Below are 25,756 nucleotides of genomic sequence, written 5' to 3' on the forward strand. Positions count from 1 at the left end.
CTTAACACAGCCTTATATTTTTAAGAATCTTGAAAAAGTACACGGTGCCAGTTTTGTTTTTAGCCGGACATGTGGATACAAACCCTTCACTAGCCGGTTCAATTATTATTGATTCTCATATGCTGTATGAGCAATAACTATATAAGCCCATTTTGGAAACTACTGGACTATTATGAAACTATTTTACCATGCAATATGAGTTATACATTCATAGTCATAGTTCACACCCTTGCTTGCAGCAATGAAAATTCCTAAGAACTATTTGTAATCGAATGTCTTTATGCCGGTAAAGAAAACATTCCTCTTCTTCCAGTGACATCACACCACTGCAGGAATCCCCGGCTCAGTACATTTAAAGGCAAGTTACACCGCGGCCATACGTTTTTCCAACATCAACCACTGGACTTTCATATAAATACATCCCACCATATGTTATACCCCTTCAGTATACAGGAGTCAGCTTTGTGAGGAGCTGCCTGGTAGAAAACTTTTTTTTTTTTTAAGTGTATACTGGAATAATTGACGCTACAATTAGATGAATGAACAAATTATCCCATATTTTTGGCATTACAAATGGGAGGTAGTTAGTCGCAGGCATATAACTTTTTTGATATGCGATTTCTGCATGCTACACACTCCTAACAGGTTAATCTGTCGTAGCAACTTCACACAAGAACCAGTCTCCCAGCATGTGCGGTATTCTCTAAATGCTGACATCTTGAGGAATATGGCGCACAAAATTACCACGAAAAGCACAACTTTAAACAGTGCTCCATCAGAGCGACAAGCGACATAATATAGTGAACATTTATAACGCCATATAGACACCAAGCTGCTTCTATACCCATCATATAAAGCCCCCTCCCCATCTGATATAAAGATCAGCAGCTCCCCGGCTTGTATGAAAGCTTGGGATTGTGACAAAGTTGTGTAAATCCAAGTTGCAGGCTCCTACCAGTCTGACTCTCATGGAGAAGAAAGGGTAAATAGGAACATTACATACCAAGCAGGCGTCCTGTGTGTGAGGTTTGAACTCTCTCTTCCTTTTTCCTGGGGTTTGCCTGCTACAAGTTATGTGTTTACAAGTGTCTGTCTTTTCTGACGTGTCAGCAGAGCTCCTCCTGTGAACAGGCTGAGCCATCAGATGGGAGGCTCACCCACTATTAGTGCAGCCTGTAGTATGCACTCAGCCATTTCATGTTTCCTGTTAGGTTTGCTTCATGTTCAGGAAGTTTCAGCTAAGAATATAAAACCTAGCAGGAATTTCACGTTAACGCTTTCCTGTTCAGAAATCCCAAGCACACATATGCAACTATTTCAGAAAGACGGTGCATTTAAAGCTAAAAAAACAAACAAACAAAAGGATCAAAATAAATAAGCAACTAAATGAAATCTGCAAATTAATTTACATGTAGGTTTACACATAATTAAATTCATTGGCGTAGTATTGTAGGCTGCCATTGGTACCAGGAACCAATATCTGGTGGGTTGCAATAATATAATTCCCAGTGGATGAGAAAAGCGGCCGCTGCAGGGAAAATGTAGTATTACCTGGAGCCCGTTCAAGTAGATGAGCGACCATGCAAAACATGGTCGCTTTGAGTCTGCCAGAATTTGAGCAAGGAAACCTAAATGTATGCAGGAGAGCCGACATATAAGGCTTTCCTTTATATGTTTCTTCTGTTTATGTTACGTTTCTGGTTTTGGCTTGAAAAATACATGCAAAATCTGCCGCAAACCTACACTGTGTGAACAAAGCCTAACGGTATGTATAGGTTTATTGCAGAAATTTCTACAACAGTTCTATACTTCTCAACAAGGTTTGTAAAAATCCATACAAATAGTGCAGAAATATCCCTATTCTATTCTGAATGTATAGAATCGATTCTTAGCTGCTGAAAATTTCACATTAAATCTGCCACATGTAAACATGACTAAACAGGTCCCATGAAAAATGTTGTCCTAGTGGGACATCCCCCTTTAGGTCTCTGGAAAAAAGTTTAAACATATTTTATGGCCTTAGGTAAATAAACTTATTCTTCATATAATATAAAAGTTATACAACTTGTAGCAGTTTTTTGGTGCAATTGTGTCTAAAAGTATTGCATTAAGAAGCGCCATATTTAGCACTTTCTGCATGGCCTATGTTAAGCAATAGGGCACACGCTCCATTCAAATGTCAAAATGGCATATTGCTAGGAATTGGGGCCCCTGGCCTACCACTATGCCTCTGTACACAGCTCCTTATCAGAAACAGCTCTGACATATTTAACAGGACAAGTTTCTGCCTCTGAATGTAAACAAGAATGTTTCTATTCCCTGACAGCAAGTAGAGAGTAAGGGTTACTTCTATCTTATAAAGTGATAGAATCTGAGACAACACTGATCCTAGAATAAAGGGGCTGTAGCACTGTCTTTTTTTGCGGATCAGTCTCCACCATTCTATTGATTGGTCCATTAAAACTAAGGACCACAACACGGAAGCCATGTTTTGCGGATATGTGATTTGCGGCAATAAAAGGGCCACGGATGTGTGCTTAAAGACTTAGTTTTCCCTGTATAACGGCGCTTCCTGTCATACGGCTGTGCAGGGAACTGCAGCCGGCCCTATTCATTTGAATTGGGCTATGCTGCAGTTCCCTGCACAGTGGGTGGCTGGGGCGCTGCTGTTCAGGAAAAAATTGTTAATGGGCTGCAGCGATAAAGCAGCGATTCCCAGGATCAGCGGGCGTTCCATTAGGTTGGACCCTCAATGACCATAAACTGATGGCATATCACTTTATAAAATGGAAATAACCCTTTTTTTGAAAACTTTGTGGGATTGTAATCGTATATTAGAAAAGTATATTAGAAAGTTGGAAAACTTCTCATTATGCAATGTATAAACCATATTTTTGACCCGGAAAACAGCTGTTTAAACTTTCATAAAACTTCTGACATGTCATAGTGAAGTTTTGATCAGTGGGTGGTCCGAGTACTGAGACCCCACCGATCGCTAAAACGAAGCTGTAGAAGCGGTTGGGTGAGCCCTGAGCCGCTTGGTTTCTGATCGGCTTTTCTCAAAGCCAATGTAACGGCGTACGGACTCAATAGAAAGTCTATGAGCTCGTACGCCACCTGCTCGGCTTTCCGAGAAAAGCTGATCAGAAACTAAGCGGCTCAGCGCTGACCCGGGCACTTCTGCCACTTAGTTTTAGCGATCGGTGGGGGTCTCAGTGCTTGGACCCCCCACTGATCAAAACTTGTGACATGTCACTATGACATGTCAGAAGATTTCTGAAAGTTTAGTTAATAAAAAAAATAGTTTTGTGCATGGGTAAGGTGCAAATTCCAAGCCCCCAAAATCCTAAATCGCATATAGCAACGTGATCTTCTCCTAGGGTTGGGAACTGGCATGCAGTAATGTCCATTTCTCTTTATAAATAAATTCCCTTTCTTGAGGATCTAGAGCAGGGGTCAGCAGAGGCGTAGCTAGGTTCTCCAACACCCGGGGCAAAGATTCTGTTTCCCCCCCCCCCCACCTCTTTCCCGACATCTCCTTCCTCCTCGCCATGTTTGCTTTCCCTACCAGTCAATGAGATGTAATTTTTGTACCTTACAGGAAATGACGCTGTGAAGATAGGTAGCATGTACCATGGGTAAGCGTGGCCGAAATACACCTTTTCTCTTATGTTGCCCTATTCAAATAAATACATTTTTGCATATATCAACCAAAGGAGTGCTTGAGTTTATATTTGCAAGTATCTACGGGGGTGGGAACACTACCTATTGCACCCAGACAACCTGCAGAGTGCCACAGATTTGATCTATATAAAACAAATTGTATAAATGAGGCTAATGAGACTATATGGTGACATATTGAACAGTCTCCTCTTGTAGATAGTGCCACATAACCCCCTTGTAGACAGTGCCACACACAGCCCCCTGTAGATAGTGCCACACACCCCCTGTAGTTAGTGCTACATACCGCCCCTTGTAGATAGTACCACACTTACCCCCTTGTAGATAGTGCCACATCCCCCCTTGTAGATAATGCCACACACACACCCTTTGTAGATAGTGCCACACAGCCCCCCTTGTAGATCGTGCCACACACAATTCCCTTGTATGTAGTGCCACACAGCTACCTGTAAATAGTGCCACACCCCTGTAAATAGTGCCACACACACCCTCCTGTATATAGCACTACACCCCCTCCTCCCTGTACAAAGCGCCATTGGGTCTCCCTAGAGGTGCCACTGATAACAATGTCTATATTCGGATAGTGACGTCAGGGGCTTCTCCAGAAGCGGAAACCCCGGGAAGAGCGTCGGCAATGCTTTGGCCGGGGATTCCTCCATACCTCTAAACTTTCAAGTATCACAAAGAGGGATAACCGATGTGGCACGTATAGCAGCACAGTATAATGCCCTGTAGCTGCCACCATACTGTATAATGACTCCTTAGGTGCCACCATACAGTATAATACCCCCATAGATGCACCCATACAGTATAAAGCCCACACAGATGCACCCATACAGTATAATGCCCACACAGATGCCCCCATACAGTATAATTCCCACACAGATGCCCCCATGCAGTATAATGCCCAATCAAATTCCCCCATAAAGCATAATGCCCCTATAGCTGCTCCCATACAGCATAATGCCCTGATAGCTGTCCTATACAGCATAATGCTCCTACAGCTTCCCCCATACAGTATAATGCCCCATAGCTGCCCCATACAGTATAATGCCCCATAATTTCCCCCATACAGCTTAATACCCCGAAGCTGCCCCATACAGCTTAATGCCCCCACAGCTGCCCCATTCAGTATAGTGCCCTATAGCTGCCCCCATACAGTATAATGCCACCACAGCTGCCCCAAACAGTATAATGCCCTCATAGCTGCCCCATACAGTATAGGGCCACCTTAGATGCCCCATACAGTACAATGCCCCAATAACTGCCCCATACAGTATAATGCCCCCTAGATGTCCCTAGTGCCAGTGCCCACATAGATTGTGCCACAGTGCCCATATAGATAGTGCCCACAGTACCCATGTAGATAGCGCTAGTATCCCTTGTAGATAGGGCCCCTATATAGTACCACAGTGCCCATGTAGATAGTGCCACACCCCCTTGAAGATAGCACCACCATCCCTGTAGATAGCGCTACCCTCCCCCCCACGTAGATAGCACCATTGGGACTCCCTCTATGAGCGGAATCCCCGGCCAGAGCATAGGCCAGGGAATCTGCTCCTAGATGCGATTGTTCATATATGGGCAGTGACGTCACTGTCCACATATGGACAGTAACGTCAGGGGCTACACCTGGAGTGGAATCCCCTGCCATAGCTTCACCAATGGGGATTCCGCCTCAGAGAAGCCACTGACGTCACTGTCCACAGAGACGTCGGTGGCTCCTCTGAAGCGGAGTAGCCCATGACATTACTGTCCTGGAGCGGAATCCCCTGCCATAGCATCGGCAATGGGGATACCGCTTCAGAGGAGCCACTGACGTCACTGTGACTGTCCATATATGGACAGTAACGTCAGGGGCTACTCCTGGAGCGGAATCCGCTGCCATAGCGTCGGCAATGAGGATTCCACTTCAGAGGAGCCAATGACGTCACTGTCCATATATGTGCCCGGCGAATCCTTAGGCTTCACTCTAAACTAATGCAGAAGCAGGGAGCTTACTGTTGCTTGCTACGGCATTAAGTTCAACTGTAACTGAGTCATGAGGACACAGATACATTTGACTGCGGGACAGGCCATCCGGGACGGATGGGAGGTATGATTCCTTTCCTGGTGGTGGAGCCCATGACATCACTGTCCATATATGGATAGTGATGTCAGGGGGGATTCCGCTCCGGGAGGAGTGGTCTATTGTAACCGCGCACGGCCTGGTGCCCCCCTACCGTCTCTCCCAGTTGCACCCGGCCCTGGGGCATGTTTTTTATTGGCACACTTCCCTCTCCCGGTGTCCACCGCCATTGTGTGGAATTTTAATTGAGAAAGATTGTGATTGAATTTCTCAAAATGATCAGGAAAATGTAAAAAAAACTTGGCTACCCCTTCCTGATCATTTTGAGAAATTCAATCACAATCTTTCTCAATTAAAATTCCAGGTCATTGAACAGGTACACAGACCCAGAAGGGGTGGCAACCATATTAAATTATTAAAAAAGAGAGAATCATATTGGATACATACACTCGAGACTCTTGCACCAAAAGGTCTCAATAGAGAATATAATTCTTTTCTAAGCATTGTTTATATTCCTGTTTATTTTCGGGATTTCCGTTTATAATATTTATATCCATTTTCTTTCCAGGCACGCTAGGAAAACATGAGATCGATTAGATGACCAGATACAGGTACCATAAAACCGGTTCACTTTTCTTCACTTTTCATCCTTAAAAAGATGTTCTTTTTCTTTTCTTTTCCTTCTTCTCTTTTTTTAGCATACATATTGGTTATATTAGTCCACCAGTAAAATTTATGGAAACCATTTATACATTATTCACTAATTTCCTATAAAATATTTTTATTTTTCCCTACACCTGTTATTAGCATGATCATTTTTTCAATGTATAATTACATTGAATTTAGTCAACATATCCTTATCACATGCCTTACTAGGATTATTAAAGCTCTATATCTAACTATACAATTTCAAAACACTATATTAAACGTTAGATCGTACTTTGTTCAATGATTAGGGTTGCTTTTAACTTCTGGAATTGAGAAGTTATCTACCATTACAGCAAGGTTACCCCAGCGTTACCGATCTTTCATGTCCACAACTCGCGATTACGTCCATATGGATACCTTGTACTTGATTCCGCTTGCGTTCCAAGTACACAGCGTTGCTGTGTGTAGTGCGCTTGCGCTGGGTGCCGTGTGCGTTCCACGTACCGGACATCCGGTGTTGGCGCGCTATATTTAACACCTCTTTGGGGACACTAGCCACAGACTATAATCTGACATTAGAGCGTCTGGTAGACGCCGCTACAACTATATACTCTAATTACAATCAGGTATGCTTATTCTTAGATCTAATTCAATGGTATCTTCTTTTCTCTTTCTATTTGCTTCACTCTGTGCACATTATGTATATACCAGTATTTTATGGTATGGTCTGAGGGGACATCGTAGTTACACCCCCTCTTGATATAATCGTTTTTTTCGAATACTTACCGTCATGAACGTATTTGCCATAATGTTTTCTTGAGTATCACATCTCTTTCTCCACTTTTGAGGAAGTCCCAGCCTATTATTAATTCTTAATACTATGCGATAGTAATAGTATACTGCATATCACATGGATTTTTACCCATATTGGCATATGTATTGTTATAATACTTACCGTTGACACATTGCAATAAAATCGCTTCAATCCTATAGGACGAATTCCGAATTGAATGCATGTTTATTGTTGATAATGGCTATTTTGTACATCTTATACCATTGCTAGACATGGATTCTGTATTTTGCGATATTTCATACAGTTATTTATCGTGTTTTGTTATGTTACTTTATATGATATATGTATTACATGACTATTATTATTTGTTTATCTATAGCGATTGTGACAAATGCCTAGGTTAGGTCGAAACGTTCAATAAAATCGCTTCTAACCTATATGACGATTTCACGAATTGAACATAATAAAATTATTTTGAAAAAATCATTCTCAAGGATCATTGGAGTGCTTTCAGGTTATTTCTTGGATCTCTCCTGGTGATCAGCATCGCAAGAACGGAGTTCAGTAACCGCTCTGTAAAAAAAATTGTTGGCAGCTCTCTCTCCTATGTACCCCCCCCCCCAGCTGGTGTTCAGTAGTCGCTCCCTCTCCTGTGTGCAGCGCTCCCAAGAATGTATCCAGTAGTCACAATCTTTCCTGAGTGCAGTTCCCCCTAGATGGTGTTCAGTAGTCGCTCTCTCTATGTACATCCCCCAGCTAGTGTTCAGTAGCCTTGTATGCACTACAGATGGATTATCTTGCAAAGAATGTCAGGTACAAGGTTCACACTGAAGTTTAATTAACTGATTAATTCGTTTTTGGCATATACGTGGTAACAGTACGTGTCTTTCATGTTTGCACGGCATACTGAGCACTTCATTTTTTTTATCGACACGCTATACAAAAAAGGTTGCCTACCCCTGATCTAGAGTAAGGCCTCATGCAGACAACCGCATGCATTTTGGCCCGGACTATAAGGGCTTGTCCACACTCAACAGAATTGCTAGCGTATTTTACAGCTTGAATTGCAGACGGAAAATATGCAGCTGAATACAGTAGCAGCATAGTGGGTGAGATTTAACAAATCTCATCCACACGCTGCGTAAAATTTCTGAGCAGAAATTCACCTGCAGTGTGTACTTTTCGTACCGCAGCATGTCAATTCCTGCTGCGGAAAGAGGACTGAATTGCTGCATTTTTCTGGAGATATCACCATCTCCTAGCATTGTAAAAACGCCGCAAAATCCGCACCCTTTTCTGCAGTAAAAACGCAGGAAATGGTAAGGTTTTTCCGCAGCGGAATCTCTGCTAGTTTCTGTGAAATTGCTGCAGAAATTTTCAGCAGCAATTCCATTACGTGTGGACAAGCCCTAATACTGTATGTAAAACGAACTGCAGTTGCATACCTACTATAGAGGCAGACCACATGACTGCTATGGGGCCTCTTTCTCCTGCTGCCTGAAACAATCACAGATTTTCCCGCAACCGCAACTAGGGTGACTCACTGCACAGATATTAAGTTCAATAGTAACTATATATACCTGTAGGTGGAGAGGCAGCCAAGGATTTATCATGTACTGTGTGAAGGGAAGCAGGGGATATAGAACTGTATGGGGTAGATTTATCAATGTATTCACACCAGTTGTCTGAAGTCAATACAATGAAAAATATGGGGTTCAGGCCAAACCCAATATATATAAAGCACATGCACCACTTTTATTGCGACATATGAGTTTGTCAGGAAATGTAGATGAGGTGGAAGAGTCACACCTAGCGTAACTCACTTATAAATAATTTTTGCCACTTTTCTACTTAGAAAATGTCGGGAAACAATGTCAAGTCCAACCTGGCATTGCTTTTAGCCGATGCAAGATTCATTACCATGGTGTGCTCTGCTGTACAGGAGAGAGATGCTGGTGTGTAATTCGCATGGTGCATCAATAATAGAGATCCCCATGTTTGAAAACTGGAGCTCCAAATCTTATAAAAATCTGCTATGACACTACAGTGGACATTAACTTAAAGGGGTTTTCCAGTCCCTAAAATTTGATGGCCTATCGTCAGGATAGGCCATCAATAGCTGATCGCTCGGGGTCCGACTGCCAGGACCCCCGCCAATGTTTTGAAGGGGCCGCAGAATGTACGAGCGCTGCTTCCCCTTCATTCCAGTCACTGCTTGTACTATTAATCGCCGACACAGAAGTAGCGGAAGTTACAGTATTATAGCCTTCTCCCATTCACTTCATACGAGCGCTGCGGCCCCTTCAAAGCAGCTGATTGGTGGGGGTCCTGGCAATCAGACCCCGAGCAGATCCTGAGGAGAGGCCATCAATTTTTAGGGACTGGAAAACCCTTTAACTAAAAAGGTAAATACATAAAGGTCAGTGCTCAGTGAGGCCCACTCTTAAGTATTGTTATAGGGCCATATGATTTCTGTGTGTGCCCTTGCAGAATTGTATATTTCATATGTCAACCGTTCATGCGTGTTTACTGCGATAGGGAGATACGGGTCTGGAATCTTTTATGTCCAACACTATACCAGATATCGGTGGACATTCATATGAATGCACATATATTATTTTTTTGGAAGGATCCTGCCAAAATTGATGGAATCCACTGCCATTTATTTAATGTGTATGGAAAGCTTTAGGCCGGGTTCCCACGGATTGGATACGCATAAAACTACGCAGCGTATCGACCTACAACCCGCAGAACATTCCGTCTGAAAAACCACACCACATTGTCAGTTTTTCATGTGGAATTTACGCTGCGAAAAGCAGCACTTGAAAAGTTAAAACGTTTATACTTTCCTTGGGCTGTAGTCACGGCGACACATCTCTCTGTTGTCCATGTAGTACTGCCTCCTGGGATGACGCTGCAGCCCATGTGACCGCTGCATCCTGTGAAGGGCTGCAGCTGTCACATGGGATGAAACGTCATCCCAGGAGGCCAGCCTGGAAGAATAACAGAAGAAAGTGTCACTATGACAATGGCATAGTAAGTATAAGCTTTTTTTCTGTCAAGGAATCGCTACTTGAGCAATTCCCCAGTGAGCAATTCCCCAAAGGCAGCTGGAGACTGTCTGCATCATGCGTGCAGGTAAATCATCTACCTCAAGTCCATCACCACTCTGGTCAGCCCACCGCAAGGCAGGTTGGATTTGGCTGCATAGAACCCAGTTGCTTTTACAGAATACGGTGTTGGACAGGAGTTGCAATGCAGGCAATGCTAGAAAGGATAACCAGACAAGCCAGAGGGGTAATCAGCAAACAGAGTTCACAACCAGGAGATACTAAAAGTCCAAATTGCAAAACAGAAGAGTAGCAGTTGCAGGGGTCAAAACCACCCGAGAGCAGAATGTCCAAATCCGTGAACAGAGGGAAAATCCAAAAACAAATCCGAGGTCCAGTTCAAAGAGTCCAAAGAGTCAAGGTGTTACAGGGTGTAAAGGCCCTTTTACATCGGCCAATAAGCGGCCGGTGCAGTGAGCGCCGATCAACGAGAAATTGTTGATCGGCGCTCGTTTGCTCCTGTCACATGGAGCTATGGATGGGGATAAGCGGTCTTTACTCCGATCGCTCGTCGCCATACATTATTATCATGTCGGCAGCGCGTCTCCCTGTTTACACAGGGAGATGTGCTGCTGACAAAGATAATGTTTGACTTTTTTAAAACTATACGACCAGCAGATGATCGAGTGTTTGCTCGTTCATCTGCTGATCATTCATCTGTTTACACAGGGCAATTATCGGAAACGATATCTGCCCGATAATCGTCCTGTGTAAAACCCCCTTAACCCCTTTGCGCATCCTGACATGCCATTACGTCCCGGTGCTGGGGGTGATGCTTGGAGCGCGCTCACACACTGAGCTGTATTTGACAGCGGACACCCGGGACTAACAGCGGGAGCAGCGATCGTGACCACAGCATCGTGACTGCAGTATCTGAGGCATTGAAAAGAGGGGGCGGCCCCCTCCGACAGCTCATCACACCCCCCCCCCCCCGGAGTGAGATGGGGGGGGTGACGACGGCAGTGCTTAACAGATGCCGGTAAAAATGACGATATACTGCAATACGTCGGTATATTGTATCAGCGATCTAACGATTGCTGGTTCAAGTCCCCTAGGGGGGCTAATATAGTGTGTGAAAAAAAGTTTTTAGTAGTCAAAAAAAAGATATATAGCAACCCTGCTCTTCACTCGGTGCATGTGCAGTACGATATTTCTTCTCATCGTTCTAATCGGCAGTACTGCGCATGCGCCGAATAAAGAGCAGGGACGCTGCGAATGCGCAGTACTGGCGATTAGAACGTCGAGCAGAGAGATCATACTGCGCAAGCGCCGAGTGAAGAGCAGGGACGCGTGCGTGTTACAGATAGTACGAGGCCAGGTATGAACGCGCCGATTACGCTGCCTGGCTCCTGTCAATCAATGTAAGAAATGAGGGAGGGGGAGAGAAGTAAGAGCATTTAGGTGCAATGGTAATGCCCCCATTGCACCTAAATGCTCATTAGCATAAACTTAATAAAATGTATTTCCCTACAAAAGAGGCAGTAAGCAGAACATGAAAATAAACTCTCCTCTACAATACCCTGTTACTAGTTTAACGTGGATATTCTGGTGACAGACTCCCTTTAAGTATTTGCTTTCTGAACAAGTGGACATAAGATGTTCTTGCCAAGTTTTGGATGTAAGACTAAACACACAATGTAATACAATGTATTACAGAGATTATAACAGTATAGAAACTGCTAGTAGTTCTCTCCCTAGCACAGGGCAATATTTCAATTATCTTCTATAAAAATATTGAATAAAAGTTACATTTTATGGGGTAGGAAGCAAATGGGTATTTGTTGCCCTTAGGGCAAATTGTAAATAAATACGTTAGGGATTACTCCGCACCTATCTTGTGTAAATCCATAGCAGGCTATGGGTACTGTAATATAGATCCTTAGTTTATGGATCTGTAATACACTTATGTACATAAGGCCTAATTTGCATGTTAATGAAAAGATCAGGAGAATAACTTCACGACAACATTTATCTCTGTATTTGGTAAAGCCTTCATTTGTGCGTCTAGCATATTTCATACTATGAAATGTTGTAAGATAAATTTAATTATGGAAATCCCTACTAAAACTTTTAAAACCCTTAACACCCCTTTTGGCACACATGTAGCATAAATGATGTGGAATGTCGGTGCAGGAAGTCTGCAGCGTTTACGCTACATAAATCGAACTGCTGCAGATTAGGAACCTGTATCGCAGGTCAATTTCCCCAGTCTTTTCTGAATATTTTTTCTGCAGCGTGTGGATAAGATTCGTTCAAATCTCATCCACTTTGCTGCTCATGTCATTCGCTGCGGAATTTCTGCACGGAAATTCTAGACGAAAATTTTACAGTATTTATAAAAAGTGTGCATGGGGGCCTTAGGCCAGGAACACACACACAGCTTTGCACTTCTTGTTTTTGGTCTTAGTGCTTTGAGCAAAAGCCAGAAGTGGATCCAAAAGGAAGGAAAGATATAAGGAAAAGTCTTATGCATCTCTTTTTCTTTTGTGTCCACTCCTGTGTTTGTGTCAAAAACTGTAGCAAAAGCTGCCTGTGTGATCCTGGCCTTAAAGGGATATTCCCAACTTAGATATTTATGGCATATTCACAGGTTCCAGCTCTGGAACCCACATCTATATCTAGAATGGGAGTCACCCGACCATTGTTTTGCCTAGTGAGGTAGCCGCTAGCCTCAGATTCCAAGGTGGGATACTATTGGAGAAGGGGGCCTCGCATGCACGTGGCTCTCCATATTCTGTTCTATAGGAGATACGGTAACAGCCGATCAGAGTAGAATGTAAAGAGCCACACGCATGCAAGTCCTCATTTACAATCTGCAGCTAGCCGCCGGCTCGCCAAGCGAAAAGGGGGTCAGTTGAGCCCCATTCTCGATAAAGGTACAGGTCCCAAATCTGGGAACCACATCGATCAGACATGTATGGCATATCCACAGGATGTTCTATAAATGTCTGAAGTTGGGAACAGCCCTTTAAGGATCTATTCACATGTGGCAGATTTGTTGCAGAAATTTCTGTGACTGTCCTATTCATCTGAATAGGGTTTGCAGAAATGAATGCACATGCTGCAGAAACAACCCCATTCAGATTTATGGAACTGATTTTCAGTCACAGAAATTTCTGCAAGAAGTCTATCACGTGTGAACATACTCTAAAAGGGTTTGGTTATCCTTTAAGTAAGTTAGGGCTCGTTCACATCCGCGTTTAACCCGTTAGTGACCAGCCCATAGTCTTTTTACGTCGGTCACTAACGGGCCTTATTCCGATGCCATAGGCTGAGGGCTGGGAGCGTCCCTGCTCTGCCGGGTGAGATCGATATTAGCATCGATCTCACCCGTTTAACCCCACAGATGCGGTGCTCAATAGCGAGCACCGCATCTGAGTGGTTTTGGAGAGAGGGAGTTCCCTCTCTCTCCCACCGACACCCGGCTACAAGATCGCCGAGTGTCTGTGTCTGCAATGGCTGCAATGGCACCTAATAAAGGCCCCCAGGTCTGCCTGTAATGAATGCCTGCTAGATCATGACGGACAGGCAGTAATACACTGCAATACAAAAGTATTGCAGTGTATTATAATAGCAATCGGAGGATCGCATAGTGAAGTCCCCTAGTGGGAATAGTAAAAAAGTTAAAAAAAAAGTTTAATAAAGTTAATTAAAAAAAAAGTGAAAAAAAAAATGAAAAACCCACTTTTTCCCCTTACAAACTGCTTTACTATTAGAAAACCAAAATAAAGTAAAAAAGTTACACATATTTGGTATCGCCGCGTCCGTTATGACCCCGACTATGAAGCTATTACATCACTTAACCCGCACGGTGAACGCCGTAAAAAATTAAATAAAAAACTACGGAAAAATTGCTGTTTTCTGTGAATCCTGACTTTAAAAAAATGTGATTAAAAAGTGATCAAAAAGTCGCATCTACTCCGAAATGGTACCAATAAAAACTACAAGTCTTCCCGCAAAAAAAAAGCCCTCATACAACTGCATCGGCGAAAAAATAAAAACGTTACGGCTCTTCAAATATGGAGACACAAAACCAAATAATTTTGAAAAAAAAGCGTTTTTACTGTGTAAAAGTAGTAAAACATACAAAAACTATACAAATTTGGTATCGTTGCAATCGTAACAACCCGCTGAATAAACTTACTGTGTTATTTATACCACACGGTAAACGTCGTAGATTTAGAACGCAAAATAGAGTGGCGAAATTTCAGTTTTTTTCTATCCCCCCCCCCAAAAAAAGTTAATAAAAGTTAATCAATAAATAATATGTACCTCAAAATGGTGCTACTAAAAAATACAACTTGTCCCGCAAAAAACAAGACCTTATACAGCTATGTCAACTCAAAAATAAAAAAGTTATAGCTCTTGGAATGCGACGATGGAAAAACTTAAAAAATAGCCTAGTCATTAAGGTCTAAAATAGGCTGGTCATTAAGGGGTTAAAGTTCCGTTGTTCTGCTCTGTAATAGGAACAGAACAACGAGACTACGGCTAGGGATTCCTTTGCATGGCGTAAACCAACAGTGCCTGATGTAACACATTGACTTTAATGGGTCCCGTCGGATCTCTGTCATGGCTTCCATTATTTTGCCGGACAATTTAGTGCAGCATACTGCACTATTTTGTTTGACAAAAGCAATGAAATCTGTGACGGAAGCCCCTAATCGATCCTCTGACGCAGATGTGAACAGCCCCTTAATAGTGAACAAAAACCTAAAAAATGGAGTCAATACACAGCTTTGACTAATAAACATAATGATCTTTATTTATACAAAACATAAAACATATATCACACATTAAAATCAAGGATGATTACCACAGTGTGGAAATGTTTGGAAGCCAGACAGGTATAGATCACAATGTATAAATATAAAGGTATTATATTCAAAAGGATAACACGGAAGGGGACTAAAAAGTCAATTTCAATTAGTATACACAGTCCTAGATCATAGTAGATGGTTATAAACATAAGGGATAGGGCAGAAATACCTAGCCCATCCACAAACTGGTATAGAGGAAGGTGTATGAGTAACATGTAAGAGTCTTACCCATGGTATGTTATCCTGCTGTCTGGCGTCACACCCGACGCGCGTTTCGGCGGAAAAGCCCCTTAATAGTGGTTTATTCCATATTTCCATGTTAAAAATGGCGGATTTTAAGCCATACCCTTTTTTTGTTAAGTTACGCCCCTTTTGGAACACCTCTATAAGGTGTCTAGTGAAGTGCAAAATTGTGCAGCAAAACTTTTGTGCATTTTTCGACACTTTCTAGACCCAGATACAGAAGTAAATCCTTCTCAATGTGTCCTTAAAATTAGATTTATTGGCTGAGCTTTGAAAATTCTGTATCAGGCTGACACCAGAAAGGACTGAATTTATCCTAATTTAACCAGTTGACGTCTATGCTCGTCATGAGCAGCTGGATGTTGCCGCATCATGGTAAGCATAGACGTCATGTTGGTCACGCGGGCACAGCAACACGATCAGGAGCAGGGCAACGGCTGTAATACAGCCGCAGCCCCGCTCTAACGGCAGAGATCAGAGAAACCTCTGATTTCTGCCGTTACCCCCTTTAATGCCGCAATCAAAGCTGATCGCAGCATTCAAAGGAAAATGAGAATGGGAGTCCCTTTGACATGATCAAGGGATATAAGTTGTATGGCCAAACAGCCTAGGGTCCATTGAAGGACCCAAGAACTGTCAGACCAAGAATTTTTCTAGGATTCATTCAAATTCACAAAAATGACCGATCGGGAGAGATTGCAAATACAATGGTTTGATGTACAGAAATCTAAAAAGGCTGTGAACGGAGCCTTTATTTATAGGTTCATGCTTTCACTTAACACACATGAACCAATCAGATGATGGTAAGTATACAATGTGTATGTCCACTTCTATATAAGGTAACAAGATTCTTCCTCCTTAAATCTCTTCAAGAACATCTCATAGTCATTAGTTTGGAATGCCTGATGACGTCATCTTTATCCTAGGTATTCAAATGATGGGGCATGTCATGTTTTAAGAGAATCTTCATATCTCATATCTCCTTGAATATAATGCAGATATTTTGATAATTATACAATTACTCTAACAACGTCATGCTGATCACGCGGGCACAGCAAGTGTTCGTGCACGATCAGGAGCAGAGCAACGGCTGTAATACACAGCCGCAGAGGAACCTCTGATTTCCGCCGTTAACCCCTTTAATGCCGCAATCAAAGCTAACCGCAGCATTCAAAGGAAAATGAGAATGGGAGTCCCTCTGACACGATTGAGGGATATAAGTTGTATGGCCATACAGCCTAAGGTCCATTGAAGGACCCCAGAACTGTCAGACCATATCTCCTTTTGTTAGGGCATATGTATGTACGTATCTCCTAACAACTGTCTGTGTACTATCAGTACACAGGCGAATTTACTGGCATACGGATATATGCTAGTACATTAAAGTTGAAACATTTTATATTCAATTTAAAAATTCCCATAGAGGATTAAAACATTTTTTTAATATTAATTAAAAAAAGTAATGTTAAATAGAAAAAAATCTGTAAATCAAATACACACAAACGAACATTTTTTTTTTACAAATAAACTTTATTACAAATAAGTCCCAAAACATAAGATAATATGCACATATTTGGTATCGTCACAAAAGCAACAACATGCACAAAAAAATTACAGCGTTGTTTATGAAGATCAGTGTATGTTGTAGAAAAAATAAATAAAAACTGAAGCGAAACTGGCAAAATAAAAATGTATATAAATGAAACAATAAAGTTAATGTACCAAAAAAATGGCACCTACATAAAGTACAACTCGTCCCGCAAAAACAAGCTCTCATACAGCTACGTCAAATAAAAAAAATAAAAAAGTTATGAGCCGCGGAATGCAAAGAGGAAAAAATAAAAAAAATGTTCTGTCCTCAAGGCCAAAATAGGCCCGGTCCTTAAGGGGTTAATAAATGGTTGCTTAAAGAGGCTCTGTCACCAGATTTTGCAACCCCTATCTGCTATTGCAGCAGATAGGCGCTGCAATGTAGATTACAGTAACGTTTTTATTTTTAAAAAACGAGCATTTTTGGCCAAGTTATGACCATTTTTGTAGTTATGTAAATGAGGCTTGCAAAAGTCCAAGTGGGTGTGTTTAAAAGTAAAAGTCCAAGTGGGCGTGTATTATGTGCGTACATCGGGGCGTGTTTACTACTTTTACTAGCTGGGCGTTCTGATGAGAAGTATCATCCACTTCTCTTCAGAACGCCCAGCTTCTGCCTGATCACTGCTGTGACGTCACTCACAGGTCCTGCATCGTGTCAGACGAGCGAGGACACATCGGCACCTGAGGCTACAGTTGATTCTGCAGCAGCATCAGCGTTTGCAGGTAAGTAGCTACATTGACTTACCTGCTAACGCCGAGGCTGCTGCAGAATCAACTGAAGCCTCTGGTGCCGATGTGTCCGACACGATGCAGGACCTGTGAGTGACGTCACAGATCTGCACTGCCAGAAGCTGGGCGTTCTGAAGAGAAGTGGATGATACTTCTCATCAGAGCGCCCAGCTAGTAAAAGTATTAAAAACGCCCCGATGTACGCACATAATACACGCCCACTTGGACTTTTACTTTTAAACACACCCACTTGGACTTTTGCAAGCCTCATTTGCATAACTACAAAAATGGTCATAACTTGGCCAAAAATGCTCGTTTTTTAAAAATAAAAACGTTACTGTAATCTACATTGCAGCGCCTATTTGCTGCAATAGCAGATAGGGGTTGCAAAATCTGGTGACAGAGCCTCTTTAAATACTGTTTTAGTTTTGCATGCCAAAAGATACTGAGACAATAGTATAAACTATTGTAAAAGGCAAGGAACAATGAACAATGACACAGATACCTGATCCTTACATTATGTTAGATAATGATATGTTAGGAACAGGTCCACAACTACTGATAAGTTTTAAAACAGGGGTGTGACTAAAAGGATTTCTCCACCTTGGCCGCATCTATAAGAGTATCCCAAGTTCCATAAATACCATGCTTAGCTGCGATAGGGTTCACACCATTCTACAAATTCTTTCACCAGTTGAATTTCTCATTTCAAGTTAAAAATGCACTAAAATTATTGTGGTCATTGAGACCCAAAGGTCCCAGGGCATCTGTATTCAAAATTATCTGTTTTTTTCTGAAGTAAAAAGTTATTTCTATTCCATCCTGAGGGTGGTTGTTTCACACATAGTAATCCCGCAAACCTCATGTCTCTATACCAGGGCAGATTCTAGCTCTTCTGCTGCCTGAGGCGAAAATTGAAATGACGCCCCCCATCTGCACAAAAATCATAAGAAATCCAGTAGTTTGGATTAAGTAGTAGATTTGGGTGTGCGTGAAAACCACGCATGTCACACAGAAGCACTTCCGTGCGAACAGAGTGATTCGCGCAACAGCTGTCAAAAGGATGAATGAAAACAGAAAAGCACCACGTGCTTTTCTGTTTACAAACACTCAAATGGAGTGTCATAATGATGATGGCTGCGTGAAAAGCACGCAGCCGCGCATCATATGGTGCTGCCACACGAAGCTGTCAAGTGCCTTTTGCGCAGGCAAAACGCAGCGTTTTCTGCGTGCGCAAAAACGCCACGCTCGTGTGAATCCAGCCATACTCACATGAAATAAAGTGCAGTGCAGTGTCACGCCTCCTGAGGGGAACTGACTAGAAACGCGTGTCGAGGCGGCATACACGCCAGTTACTGCACTGCACTTTATTACACTTTATCACAACTGTCATTACTAAGGTGGTAATAAAGTATTAAAAAAAACAGCATAAGAATTTTTTTTTATTGAAATAAAAACTTCCCCACACAACCCTCTTTGACCATTTTGTTGATTTTTTTAAAAAAAAATACAGCATAAATCATCGAAGTAGTCCAACGAATCTTCAACGATCCACTTCCAGCTGCATTCACATCTGTTCCCTTCTGATCTAACCAAAGTTGCCTTCAGTGTCTCCCTACTGTCTGGCAAAGCTCTGGCATGGGCGAACACTATCTGGGAATATGATGGGCCGGAGTCTTCCAATCTACAGCGGTTCTTCGCACAGTGAACCTGGAAAAAAAAAAATTTGCAATATGAAAAATAAGAAAAACTTATACTCACCTACAGCATTCTTCTGTCTTTTTTCTTCTCCCCTGCGCTGTAATAGAAACTAGAGGCCAATGAACTCTAATTTCTATTGTGGCACACAGGACCTAGAGATGCGCCAGGAATATTAATAGATATTAATAATTCTGGCGCATCTGGGAGGTCCTGTGCAAGAGAAAAAGCTAACGCAAGGACTCCTAATAAAAATTATAACACCTTTCCTTTAAAGTATAACTAAACTTTACATAACTTCTGAGATGTCATAGGATACATGTCAGAATTTTTGATTGGTGGGAGTCCGAACACTGAAACCCCCACTGATCACTAAAATGAAGCTGCAGAAGTGCTCAGATGAGCGTTGTGCGGCTTAATTTCTGATCGCCTTTTCTCGGAATGGTGTACAGGCTCAATAGAATGTCTATGAGCCTATACACCAACTGCTCGGCTTTCCGAGCACTTCTGCCGCTTCGTTTTAGCGATCGGTGAGGGTCTCAGTGCTCAAACTCCCACAGATCAAAACTTCTGACATGTCACTATGACATCTCAGAAGTTTTTTTTAAAGTTTAGTTACAGTTGAAACAGTCAGAACCCCCCACTTGCAGTATAATAAATATAGGGGAAATTATACTGCAAGGGGGGTCTGAGCGTCTGACTGCTGAGGGCTCTATGGGGAAGGATTATACTGTGCTCAGCCTCCTGCCCCACTAATTTAAAAGTGATTGGCCGATGCTGGGGGCGAATTATACTGCAAGGGAGGGTCTGAGCATCTTGCTGACGGCAGAGGGCTCTGTGGGGGAGAATATTCCCCCCATAGAGCCCTTAGTAGTTACTATACTGCAAGGGGGGGGGGGGGTCTCTGGGCGTCTGACTGCTGAGTGCTCTATGAGCACAGCAAGCGGCGTTCTGTCCACCTCACCTTTCAAATCACAGGCTGCTCTGCTCCTCCTGCTGACCTTTTCCTCTCTGGCAGTGTGTGCTGCGTGCAGCCCCAGAGAGGAGTAGTGTTCAAGCAAACATGCACCTATAGTGCTACACGTCTGCTAAATAAGTGCTGCCTTTTCCTGCCCCCCCGAAACGCCCGCCCCACAATGCTCCCCCCAGCCCAGCCTGTCCCTGGCTCCTCGCTGTGATCAAGACACCAGTGCACAAACGGAAGACAGTGCACAAAATGCCCCTTTTTAGGTAGGTGGCACCACCTAAGGCAGCAGGCTCACCTCGCCTCATGGCAGGCCCTTCTCTGCACTATAATTACTATACTATACTATTAATATTAGGGTATGTTCACACACTTACTAAAAAAAGTATGAAAATATTTTCAAGGGAAAACAGCTTCTGATTTTCAGACGTTTTTTAAGCAACTCGCGTTTTTCGTGGCGTTTTTGGAGCTGTTTTTCTATAGAGTCAATGAAAAACGGCTCCAAAAACGGCTCAAGAAGTGACATGCACTTCTTTTTCATGTGCGTTTTTTAAAGTTTTTCAAAACGGCCACGTAAAAAAACGGCCCCTCGGAGCAGAACGCCATTTTTCCCATTGAAATCAATGGCCAGATATTTGGAGGCGTTCTGCTTCCGATTCTTTGGCCGTTTTTCGGCCGTTTACGGTCTGAAAAACGACCGAAAATAAGCCATGTCAACATGCCCTTACGATGCATATGTTGTATTAAAGAGGCTCTGTCACCAGATTCTCAAATCCCTATCTCCTATTGCATGTGATCGGCGCTGCAACGTACATAACAGTAACGTTTTTTTGTTTTTTTTTAAACGTTCATTTTTGGCCAAGTTATGAGCTATTTTATATATATGCAAATGAGCTTTGAAATGGACAATTGGGCGTTTTTTTTTCGTTATGTCCAACTGGGCGTGTATTGTGTTTTTAACTGGACGTGTTTACGTGTATGACGCTGACCAATCAGTGACCAGTCAGCGTCATACACTCATCTCCATTGATTTACACAGCAGCGATGTGCAGCCACATACACAGAGATTAACGTTAATCAAGTGTCCTGATAATGAATACACATGAAATCCAGCCTGGACGTCATGTGTATTCAGAATCCTGACACTTCTGACTCTTTTCTTTGAGATTTCCAGCAAGGGAAACGAAATCTCGTTTACCTCCGTAATCTCGCGAGATTACGCATGGTTTGCTGTAATCTCACAGAAAAGATTCAGAAGTGTCAGGATTCTGAATACACATGACGTCCAGGCTGGATTTCATGTGTATTCATTATCAGGACACTTGATTAACGTTAATCTCTGTGTATGTGGCTGCACATCTCTGCTGTGTAAATTAATGGAGAGGAGTGTATGACGCTGACTGGTCACTGATTGGTCAGCGTCATACACGTAAACACGCCCAGTTAAAAACACAATACACGCCCAGTTGGACATAACAAAAAAAAAACGCCCAGTTGTCCATTTCAAAGCTCATTTGCATATATATAAAATAGCTCATAACTTGGCCAAAAATGAACGTTTTTAAAAAAAACAAAAACGTTGCTGTTATCTACATTGCAGCGCCGATCACATGCAATAGGAGATAGGGATTTGAGAATCTGGTGACAGAGCCTCTTTAAACGAGGCAAACCTTTGTATAATTGTCCCTTGGAATCAAGTAACCTAACCAATTTTATGTGGAACATAACAACCCTTAACCAATTTCTACAACATCTGAAGGAGACAATGAGGGGAATCTATTGGCTTTTCTACATCAGTTTTTTGGCATATAAAATTAGTAAACGGCACAATAGTCAAATGTAAAATTTCAACTTTTGTGCGGTCACAGCACGCTTTTGAAAAGTGGCCAAGGCTTAGTTGAGGGGCAGGGCAACCCTGTGGCCTGACAAATTTACCATAATATCTACGCCAGCTCGTTACTGGCCTAGAGTCCACCTTCTGGCTCACGGACAGCCAGAGATGCGCATAAATTAGGTGCATTTTACGCCTACCTTCTTTATATTAAGACTGGTGTGTAGCGCTGGCGGCCGCGGGTTTCAGTCACCCCAGCGGCCGCCAGCCTCCTTGTCCTCTGTGCCGGCGTCTCCCTACTCTGAGATGCCAGCGCGCTCTGCTCTCTCCACCACCCTGTGCCTGTAGGGGGTGCGCACGCGTGATCGTCTCCATTCTGAAAGGAATATTGCTCCCAACCAATACCGGCACACTCTGGACTTTAAAAGGAACTCTGCCCACTTCCTCATTGCCTGAGCAATATGGTGTCTAACCCTGTGTTGGTCTGCAAAGGTTCCCTAGCTTTATCCTGTATCCGAGTCTGGTGTCCGTGTCAAGTCCTGTGTTCCGGTGTCAGTGTCAAGTCCAGTGTGCCAGACGATTTCAGTGTCCTTGTCCGGTGTCCGTGTCAAGTCCAGTGTCCGTGACGACTACAGTTCTTGTGTCCTGTATCTGAGACAAGTCCAATTGTCCAGCACAAGCCAGCTTCCCATAGTCCGGCTCAAGCCAGCTTCTGATTATGCAGCACAAGCCAGCTATCCAGGTACTCTCGTCCTAGTGACCGTCATTGACATTTTGTTTGACCAGCTGCTACTCCGTTACGGCGGAGTGGCCCAGTGGGCCAACATTCCCCATAGCCGTGACAGTGCGTATGAAAGGCTAGTATTATTTATTCCTTCCCGCCGCAGCCATTTTTCCGATTTTTCAATTTTGTTCTTTCCTCACTACTTTCCAAAAGCCATAACTTTTTGATTTTTCCGTCGATATAGTTCTATGAGGGCTTGATTTTTGCGGGACGAGTTGTAGTTTTTTGGAGCACCATGTATTCTGCCATATAATGTACTAGGAAACGGGGAAAAAATTATTTGTGGGGTAGAAAATGAAAAAAAACATCGATTCCTCCATTGATTTTTGCGCTTCGTTTTTACGGAATTCACTGTGTAATTAAAACAACATGTTAACTTTATTCTGCGGGTCAATACGATTACGGCGATACCAAATATATATATAGTTTTTTTCTATATTTTACTACTTTTACAAATAAAAACCTAAGTGTAAAAAATACAATTTATTTTGTGTCGCCAAATTCTGAGAGCCATAGCTTTTTTATTTTTTAGTCGATTAAGTGGTATTAGGCCTTATTTTTTGCGGGATAAGCTGTAATTTTTAATGATACCATTTTGGGGTACATGCGACGTTTTGATCACTTTGAGCAAAAAATTGTGATTCTGGCGTTTACAATTTTAGTTTTTACGGCGTTCACCGTGCGGGTTAAATAATGATGTATTGTAATAGTTCAGACTTTTACGGATGCGGTGATACAAATTATGTTTATTTATTTAATTACTATGCTCTAGGGGGAAAATAGGAAAAGGTTTTTTTTTGAACTTTTAATTAAAATTATTTTTTTTACTTAAAAAAACCACTTTGACACATTTTAACTTTTTTTTTTTTATTAGTCCCCCAAGGGGACTTCAACCAGCGATCGTTAGATCGCTTGCACTATATACTGCAATACTAATGTATTGCAGTATATCGTGATTTTGACAGGCTTTCTTTAATAGGAGCACAAAGATCGCAGACCTGGGGGCCTTCATTAGGTCCCCAGGCAGCCATAGCAACCATCGCCACTCCGCGATTGCATTGCGGGGGGCGCGATGAGCTGTTAGAGGGGGTCGCCCCCCTCTTTCTAACAATTAAAATCCTGCGCTCGTTATTGATCGCAGCATTTAACAAGTTAAATAAGCGGGATCGCGCTCGAGCGCGATCCCACTCATTACTCTGAAGTGTCGGCTGTAACATACAGCCAACACCAGCATCGTATGGAGCGGGTTCACTCCGTGAGCCCGTTCCATACTTCTCCTACCCGACTTTGGCGTATGGATACGTCAAATGTCGGGATGGGGTTTAAATACCCCGAATGGGTTTTCTCACTTTACGGGCTTATTCAGACGAACGTGATATACGTCCGTGCAGCGCGCGTGATTTTCGGTGTTGTTGCATAAATGTCCTTGTTTTTATCTGTTTTGTCTGTACATCAGGAGCTTTTCGCTCCAGTTAGGGACTCGCAAGTCTGGGGATCCTTGTCGTGGATTGCGAGCTTGCGTCCTTTTGGCCAAAATGATCACTAATACCCCAGGTATTTTTCATTATTACTTATATTCGCTTCTTTTGGACACAGCCAGGTCTTTGATGCTGGGAGAGCATGGTGTGTTGTTGTTTGGCCTAGCAAGCAGGGTAGCCCGCTCTATGAATTATCAAGGCGTCACAAATAGGCTTCTACCTGGCTAGTTACGTTGCGCCTCATGACTTACACACTATTCCTCCATGTTTCACACACTTGCATCCCATTATTTATTTTATTTATTTTTTAGGCACTTTACTCATTACTGCCCCCTATATTTCACTCACATTATTACACTTGCACATACACTATTCATTTATTATTTCTTACTACACATCCCATGCACCACATACCACTCCCCTCAAGACTAGTGGGAGTGGCTATTATTATTTAAAGCACCTGCTCACTCTCCTTCATCAGCGTTTCAGACCTGGCTGTGTCCATTTGTAAGTATGGCCTTTTTCGGTGTTGTTGCATAAATGTCCTTGTTTTTATCTGTTTTGTCTGTACATCAGGAGCTTTTCGCTCCAGTTAGGGACTCGCAAGTCTGGGGATCCTTGTCGTGGATTGCGAGCTTGCGTCCTTTTGGCCAAAATGATCACTAATACCCCAGGTATTTTTCATTATTACTTATATTCGCTTCTTTTGGACACAGCCAGGTCTTTGATGCTGGGAGAGCATGGTGTGTTGTTGTTTGGCCTAGCAAGCAGGGTAGCCCGCTCTATGAATTATCAAGGCGTCACAAATAGGCTTCTACCTGGCTAGTTACGTTGCGCCTCATGACTTACACACTATTCCTCCATGTTTCACACACTTGCATCCCATTATTTATTTTATTTATTTTTTAGGCACTTTACTCATTACTGCCCCCTATATTTCACTCACATTATTACACTTGCACATACACTATTCATTTATTATTTCTTACTACACATCCCATGCACCACATACCACTCCCCTCAAGACTAGTGGGAGTGGCTATTATTATTTAAAGCACCTGCTCACTCACCTTCATCAGCGTTTCAGACCTGGCTGTGTCCATTTGTAAGTATGGCCTTTTTCGGTGTTGTTGCATAAATGTCCTTGTTTTTATCTGTTTGGTCTGTACATCAGGAGCTTTTCGCTCCAGTTAGGGACTCGCAAGTCTGGGGATCCTTGTCGTGGATTGCGAGCTTGCGTCCTTTTGGCCAAAATGATCACTAATACCCCAGGTATTTTTCATTATTACTTATATTCGCTTCTTTTGGACACAGCCAGG

The 25,756-nt window shown here is 42.6% G+C and overlaps 1 protein-coding gene across 1 annotated transcript in view; it reads right to left on the bottom strand.

The window, feature by feature from the left end:
• SGK3 (serum/glucocorticoid regulated kinase family member 3) overlaps positions 1-1,093 on the bottom strand; it is a 58,110-nt gene extending 57,017 nt beyond the window's left edge. The window contains exon 1 of the mRNA XM_075826168.1: positions 1,004-1,093. The gene's annotated coding sequence lies outside the window, so the exon portion shown is untranslated. The remainder of the gene's footprint in view (positions 1-1,003) is intronic.
• Positions 1,094-25,756: the final 24,663 nt, after the last annotated feature.

Source organism: Rhinoderma darwinii, chromosome 5 (assembly GCF_050947455.1).
Source record: "Rhinoderma darwinii isolate aRhiDar2 chromosome 5, aRhiDar2.hap1, whole genome shotgun sequence".
In the NCBI taxonomy this organism is placed as follows: domain Eukaryota; kingdom Metazoa; phylum Chordata; class Amphibia; order Anura; family Rhinodermatidae; genus Rhinoderma; species Rhinoderma darwinii.